Genomic DNA, 8,968 nt, shown 5'->3' on the forward strand with positions numbered 1-8,968 from the left:
AAAGAGGTATGGAAGGCAGATGTGGATGGAGTGAACATGAGGCAACCTAGGATGAGATGGATAGATGGGGTGAAAGGGGTTTTGGGGAATGACAGGAGAGGATATAAGACAGGGGTGAATGGAAAATGGTTGTATATGGATGATGTAATGCATGAGGTGGAATTGGTGGGGGATAGGGGGTGAGGTAGTATGTGTGAGAAAAATTTCACACACCCCGAAGGGATTTCTCCCCGTCTTCTCCTTTTCTGCACGAGGGGACGGAGAGGGGGGTCACCGATTTAATGAAGCGGCCTTGCTGTGTCTTGCGACACTGCTCCTGACCCAGGGCAGTGGACAGGATGCAGGGATGACCTGTCATTCAGGAGGTGCCAAGATAAGAGGGAGGGTAGAGGGTGGAGGGGAGTGGAGTGTATTAGGGATGGAATTGGTGGGAATGGTTTTTATGCCTTTGTTTTTAGGCTACCTCCCTTGTAAGGGGGAAAAAGCCTTTGGTATAAGTATGTATGTATCCAAGCATCCGTCAAAATGATGGGAGTTCAACCCAGGGATGGCCTAAGTCATTATGGGGCCTTAAGCACGATTGATTTGGGTTACCCTGATTGCTACCACCATTACTGGTGCTTGATTATTAATTGTGCTTGATCATTTCATGCACTATAGATGCAGCACTAACACACCCACTCAGTATAATTTGCAGTATTCATTTACCTTACATCATACTGGTATTATACTGGATAGTTTTGTACCAATGGCATCATACATCCAGCCAACTCAGTGGTCAGCTGAAGCTGTAGAAGACAAACTAATTTAAATATGCTCATATATATGTGATGTGTATGTGAAGTGGGCATTGAAAGTGTGTATACATGGTTGTTTATTGCATGCATACTAGGCTCCATTACAGAGGAAAGGCATTCATTACCAGCTGTCATTTTTCATTTCATAAAATAAATTCAAATTATATCAAACATACCGTATATCATACCAATGAATTCCAATAAGAGGAGGGAAGGTTGCACTCGCAGTAAATGCTCTACATAGGATTTCAAGAATTTTTATTTTCCAATTTCAATTACAGGATTAGAAATGGAGAGAGTGAGTGGTTTGAAGTAAAGGTGGGACTTCGTCAAGGATGCGTTATGTCGCCCTGGCTGTTCAACTTATACATGGATGGGGTGGTGCGAGAGGTGAATGCTAGGGTAGTGGGTCAGGGATTGGAGATGGTTAAAGAAAATGGAGAAAAGTGGGAGGTGAGCCAGCTGTTGTTTGCGGACGACACTGCGCTTGTGGCAGGGTCAGAGGAGGGATTGAGGAAGCTGGTGGCAGAGTTTGGGAGAGTATGTGATAGAAGAAAGCTAAAGATAAATGTGGGTAAAAGTAAGGTGATGAGATGTACAAGGGGTGAAGGTGGCAGTAGACTGGAAGTGAACATTAAGGGAGAGCAACTGGAGGAAATGGATAGTTTTAGATACTTGGGTGCAAGTGTAGCAGGAAAAGGTGGAGTGAAGGTGGAGGTAGAATGTAGATTGAGAGAAGCGAGTAAATGCCTTGGTGGATTAAAGAGTGTAATGAGGAATAGACATTTGGGAATGGATGCGAAGAGGAGACTGTATGAAGGAGTGATTGTGCCAACAGCACTGTATGGGGCAGAAACGTGGAACATAAGAGAAGAAGAGAGGAGTTTGAATGTGTTTGAGATGAGGTGTCTGAGAAGTATGGTGGGGGTTACTAGGCTGGATAGAGTGAGAAATGAGGAGGTGAGGAGGAGAATAGGGGTGAAAAAGGATTTGGGAGATAGGGTTGATGAAAGAATATTGGGATGGTTTGGACACATGGAAAGAATGAGTGAAGAAAGACTAGTAAAAGAGGTATGGAAGGCAGATGTGGAGGGAGTGAACATGAGGGGACGTCCTAGGATGAGGTGGATGGATGGGGTGAAGGGGGCTTTGGGGAAGAGGGGAATGTCTGTTGAGGAAGGAAGGGAGAGGACGGAAGACAGAGGTGAGTGGAGAATGGTTGTATATGGATGATGTTGTGATTGCATGAGGAGGAATGGGCGGGGGGGGTAGTATGCGTGAGTAAATTTTGACGCAGCCCGAAGGGATTTCTCCCCGTCCTCTCCTTATATGCAAGGGGGGACGGAGAGGGGGGGGTCGCCAATTAAATGAAGCGGCCTTGCTGTGGATGTGCTGTGTCTTGCGACACTGCTTCTGACCCAGGGCGGTGGGCAGGGTGCAGGAATGACCCGTCATCCAGGAGGTGCTCAGATGAGAGGGAGGGTGGGAGGGGTGTGGAGTGTATTTAGGGATGAAATGGGTGGGAATGTTTTTATGCCTTTCCCTTTTTGGCTACCTCCCTTGGAAGGGGGAAAAAGCCTTGGTATATGTATGTAATTTAAATTACTTTAACTGTTTCAAAGTGCTTGTGGGAGCCCCCTTGGGCCGGTACTGGTTGTTATTGTTGTTGTCGTTCCCTAGACTGTCTGTCCGAGCAGTCCCGTCTCCCCAAGGAATGCTACTGCCAAAAGTGGGTTTTCCCACAAATCCTTTATAGAGTGTATTTTGTGTTGTTTGCGTGCATGATTGTGTATAATGCAGTCTTCCATTATGTGTTGTATGGTATGGGGTGAAGTGTTACATCCTGGGCAGCTGTTCACAATGCGGTCATCCAGCCTCTTCTGGTAGCTTAGAAGTGCTGGGTGGTGGCCACACCGCAGTCTGGCCAAGTGGACTCTGTCCTTTCGTGGGAGAGAGGATTCAGAAGGGTGGATATCAGGGAGTCTGGCATGCAGCAGTGTGTTGTCTTTCAATGTGTTAATGGAGCGGTGTGTGATATGATTATGAATATGTTTTCGGAGGCTGGTATTTGGTGGTTGTGGAGGAAGAGAAGAGAGTATTTGTGCGTAATAAAGGTCTTTGGGTGTTGTTTTAATGTTTCTTGGTGTGTGTGGGTGTTCTGCTATGTAGTGTAGCGGGTGTGATGTGTTTGTGGTGGCTGCGGCAAGTGTTTGTGTGCCTCTCATGTCAAGGTGGTCCTTTGACAATAACACCAAAAGATGGCTGGCCAATTATCTGGCAGGTAGGAATGCTTACGTGTCATATAATGGCCAATCATCGCACATCAGAAACATTAAGAATGGAGTACCACAGGGCTCTGTTCTATCCCCCACACTATTTAATCTATACATGCATGACTTACCCACACCAGACACCTCAGAAATACAAATCTCTTCCTACGCAGACGACATAACAATCACATGCACACATCGTAACACAGATAAAGCTGCAGAAATAATCCAGCCATACCTTGATACACTCAACACATGGTTCATCACAAACAGACTCAAAATAGCTCCAACCAAATCTACAGCAACACTTCTCACCAACTGGACAACAGAACACAAATACATACCTCATCTCTACATCAACAACACTCTAATACCACACACAAACACACCGAAAATTCTTGGTGTAACATACGATACATCCATGTCTTTCAAACAACACATCACAAACATAAAAAACAAATGCACACCTAGACTTAACGCACTTAAGTCAATCACTGGAACGACATTTGGACAAAACAAAGGAACTAATATAACAATATACAAACAATGCATACGCAAATACATACCTCATCTCTACATCAACAACACTCTAATACCACACACAAACACACCGAAAATTCTTGGTGTAACATACGATACATCCATGTCTTTCAAATAACACATCACAAACATAAAAAACAAATGCACATCTAGACTTAACGCACTTAAGTCAATCACTGGAACGACATTTGGACAAAACAAAGAAACTAATATAACAATATACAAACAATGCATACGCTCGGTGTTGAATTATGCGAGTCCCGCATGGGCTCCTAATCTCAGTGAGACACACCACAACACCCTTCAAATCATACAAAACAAAGCCCTAAAAACAATTACAGGCTGCACAAATACAACACCAACAGACCATTTACGCCGGTACTGGTTGAACCTAGGGAATACCACAAGGTGGGGAGATGGTAGTTTATCTTCCAGGCAGGAGATGAAGTGAACAGAATTGCAAAACCTCAAAATGAAATTAAAACCAAAAAGAAAATCTTACCCTTTTGTATACTACAGAGAAAACATGGAACACATAATTGTATTCTGTTCACACTGCTCAACATTCACAAAATAAAGACTGGAGTATAATGCAGCTGAGTGGTCAACAGGTTAACCTTGTGTCTACCACCATATACCCAGTACTTTGAGGCCACTAGTCTCCTGTATGGGTAGATGAAGATAGTGATCCTCAAAAAAAAAATTGTACTCTGTATAATCAAGATTTGACAAGAGTATGATGAGAAATAAGTAAGGAATTGAAGTCACTCTATATTACAATAGGCCTCTTCCCCCATAACCCATTAACTTTGCTCCTTGTGGATGAAGAATCAACCCTGTCTCCCACTCACTGCCCAGGTCAGATGCAATGCAGCAAAGCACAGTACATCCACAGCAGGGCCAGCTACTTTATTTGCATGGGGGGCCCTCCCTCTTAATCCCCTTGCATAAAATTAAATAAGTCACGGAGAAGTCCCTTCCAACCACATCAATCTACATTCCATTTACACCTATCTCTTGCCTTCTCTTTTCCCTGCTCAAAAGACATTTCCCTTCACCCCATCCATCCATCTCGATGTTGGTCCTCCCCTCAAGTTCACTCCATCTATGCTATTTTTGCTCAACTTTCTTTACTCATTCTTTCCATGAGCCCAAATTATCCCAGTAAGTCACTAAATATGTATATCATTTCCATTTCATACATTAATCCCTTGCCTGAATTTTCTTGTGCAGGATATTGGCAGACTTTTTAATATTTCATAAATCAACAAATGATCATTAAGATCTCATTACAAAAGGAGATGATAAAAAATGGTGTACAATAAAATATTTATTGAATAAAAGCTTCAGACGTCATCAAATAATGACACATTTAATCAAGTATACTTGGTAGACACATTCCTGTAAGCATACTTGGCAGCAGGTACATTCCTGTAATAGGCAGGTAGAAACTTGGAAAAAGATTTGGAGGGGGCCCAAAGGCATGACCCCTAGAATAAGATTATCCTTTTCTGTTGAATGCATGTTTCAGGAATGAATGGGATTCATTCCTTAACCATCTTAAACTATTCAAGATTTCTTATCAAATACTCATTCCATTCATGGCCCTCTTCAGATGTAGAGAATGGTCTGACACTAGTCAAAATTAAACTGTTTGACATTATCCAAAATAAAATTGTCTTGCACTAAGAGAATAAAAAGTATTAACTAAATAACACTTGTAAAATAGGTCTAAACCAAAGTAACACATGGTGTATCTCCCTCAACCTCTCCCCTTATATATATATATATATATATATATATGTATATATATATATATATATATATATATATATATATATATATATATATATATATATATATATATATATATATATATATATATATATATATATGGGCAGAAACATGGATCATAAGAAAGAGAAGAGTTTGAAAGTATTTGAGATGAGGTGTCTGAGAAGTATGATAGTACTAGGCTAGATAGAGTGAGAAATGAGGTGAGGAGAACAGGGGTGGAAAGGAAGTTGGGAGATAGGGTGGATGAAAGAGTATTGGGATGGTTTGGACACATGGAAAGAATGAGTGAAGAAAGACTAGTAAAAGAGGTGTGGAAGGCAGATGTGGATGGAGGGAACACGAGGGGGTCAACCTAGGATGAGATGGATGGATGGGGTAAAAGGGGCTTCGGGGAAGAGGGGGAATCTCTGTTGAGGAACAACAGGAGAGGACAGAAGATAGGGGTGAATGGAGAATGGTTGTATATGGATGATGTGATGCATGAGGTGGAATGGGTGGGGGATGGGCGATGAGGGAGTATGTATGAGAAAAATTTGACACAGCCCGAAGGAATTTCTCCCAGTCTTCTCCTTTTCTGCACGAGAGGACGGAGGGGGGTCTCCGATTTAATGAAGTGGCCTTGCTGTGGATATGCTGTGTCTTGCAACACTTCTTCTGACCAAGGGCAGTGGACAAGATGCAGGGATGACCCGTCATCCAGGAGGTGCCAAGATAGGGGGAGGGAAGAGGGTGGAGTGGGATAGGGAGGGAATGGGTGGGAGTGGTTGTTATGCCTTTTTGGCTACCTCCCTTATAAGGGGGGAAAAAAAGCCTTTGATACATGTATGTATATATATATGTATATATATATATATATATATATATATATATATATATATACAGGGATGTATATATATACAGGGATGTATATGTATACAGTAGAACCTGTGTGTGTGTATACACACACACACACACATGGATGGGCTGATTGTGCATTTCTAGACCTTAAAAAAAGCTTTTGACAAAGTACTACATAAGAAGTTGCTTAAGAAATTAGAAACTGAAAGAGGAATACAGGGCAAACTGCTTAAATGGATGGAAGACTTTTTGCAAGAAAGAAAAATGAGAGTAGTGATAAGAGACAAACACTCAAAATGGGATGAAGTAATAAGCGGTGTTCCACAAGGAACAGTTCTGGCCCCAATAATGTTTGCTATATATATTAATGATATGGATGAAGAAATTGAAAGTTATATGAGCTTCTTTGCAGATGATGCAAAACTATTAAAAAAAAGTGAACACGGAAGAAGATCGTGAGTCACTACAGAGTGATCTGAATAAAGTACAGGAATGGAGTAGGAAGTGGGAGATGGAGTTCAACTCTAAAAAGTGTAGTATAATGGAATTTGGAAAAAGCAAAAACAGAATAACAGGATCATATAAATTGGGAGAAGAAGGAATAAAAAAAGTAGAAAATGAGAAGGACCTGGGAGTCATTGTTATGAATAATATGTCACCTGAGAAACATATAAATAAGATTTTTGGAGAAACTTATAATTTAATAAGAACAATCAAAGTGGCATTTACATACCTTGATGAAGAAATGGTGAAGAAAACTCTAATCACTCTGATAAGACCAAGATTGGAATATGCAGCAACGATGTGGTCACCAAGTACAAAAAAATGTATAAAAAAACTTGAAAGAATACAAGGAGCAATTACAAAATTGGCACCAACACTTTCAAAACTATCATATGAAGAGAGACTAGCAAAACTTGAACTGCAGACACTAGAGCAAAGAAGAGAGAGAGGAGATTTGATAGCTATTTACAGAATCATGAAAGGCATAGAAATTATTGATAGAGAGAATCTGATAAAATGGGATGATAGAAATACAAGAGGACACGGAAAGAAAATCAAGAAAGACAGCTACAGAAGAGATCTGAAAAAGAACAGCTTTCCTCACAGAGTAATAGACAGCTGGAACAAGTTAGATGAGAAAGTGGTGTGTGCAAAAACAATACATGAATTTAAAAATAGTTTAGATAAAATAAGATATGAAGACAGGACACCACGAGCATAGCTCCCCTTCCCGTAAAATACAACTAGGTAAATACACACACACTGTAACTCATTACAGAGTGATCTGAACAAAGTCTCAGAGTAGAGCAAGAGATGGGAGGTAGAATTCAACATCAAGAAGTGCAGTATAATTGAATTTGGAAAAAGAAAGAGAATATCAGCACAGTATAAAACTGATGGAAAAGAAGTAAAGAAAGTAAATTCTGAAAGGGACCTAGGAGTAATCATCACCAAAGACATGTCACCAGATAAGCATATAAACAAAATAGTCAGAGAAACATACAATTTGTTGAGATTAATAAAGGTGGCCTTTAAATACCTGGATAAGGAAATGATTAAGAAAATATTACAAACACTGATAAGGCCAAAACTGGAATATGCAGCACCAATATGTTCACCCAGTACATACGTACATATACCAAAGGCCCTTACAAGGGAGGTAGCCAAAAAACAAAGGCACAAAAACCATTCCCACTCATTCCATCCCCTACACACTCCACCCCCCCTCCCATCTTGGCACCTCCTAGTTGACGGGTCATCCCTGCACCCTGTCCACTGCCCTGGGTCAGAAGCAGTCGCAAGACACAGCACATCCACAGCAAGGCCACCTCATCAAATCAGCGACCCTCCCTCTCCGTCCCCTCACGCAGAAAAGGAGAAGATGGGGAGAAACCCCCTCAGGCTGCATCAAACCTTTCTCACACCCACCCCCATCCCCCCACCCCACCCCTTACATCACATCATCATCCACATACAACCATCTTCCATCCCCTCCTGTCCTTCCTCAACAGACACTCCCCTCTTCCCCAAAGCCCCCCTCACCCCATCCATCCATCTCATCCCAAGTCGCCCCCTTATGTTCACCCACTCCACATCCGCCTTCCACACATCACCCAGTACAAAAAAGAATACAAGAAAATTAGAAAGAATACAAAGAGCAACAACAAAGACATATGAACATAGACTGGCTGAACTGGAATTACCAACCCTGGAACGAAGAGAACAAGGGGACCTACTAAACATCTACAGAATTATGAAAGGTAAAGAAAGCCTTGATGGAGAGGACTTATTAAAATGGGACAGAGGAACAACAACAAGACATGCAATGAAACTCAAAAAGGATAACTACAGAAGACCAGAAAAAAAACAGCTTCCCACACAGAGTGATAGATATATGGAACAAATTGGATGAAAAAATAGTGTATGCAAACACAGTACAATAATTTAAGAACAAACTTAATTTTGCAAGATACAAAAACAGGTCACCACGAGCATAGCTCCCCTTCCCGTATAATACAACTAGGTAAATACACACACACATACACCAAAAGGCCTTCCCTCCCTTACACGGGGAGTTGGCCAAGTCAAAGCATAAACCCACCCATTCAAAATCCCACTGACTGTCCCTTCCATTTTAGCACCTCAAGGATGAAAGGTCATTCCTGTCCTTTGCCATACTTCTCAGGTCACAGGCAATGCAGCAAGACACAGCACTTCTAAAGC

This window comes from Oratosquilla oratoria, chromosome 33 (genome assembly GCF_046742065.1).
Source record: "Oratosquilla oratoria isolate Oo_2021 chromosome 33, ASM4674206v1, whole genome shotgun sequence".
Lineage (NCBI taxonomy): Eukaryota > Metazoa > Arthropoda > Malacostraca > Stomatopoda > Squillidae > Oratosquilla > Oratosquilla oratoria.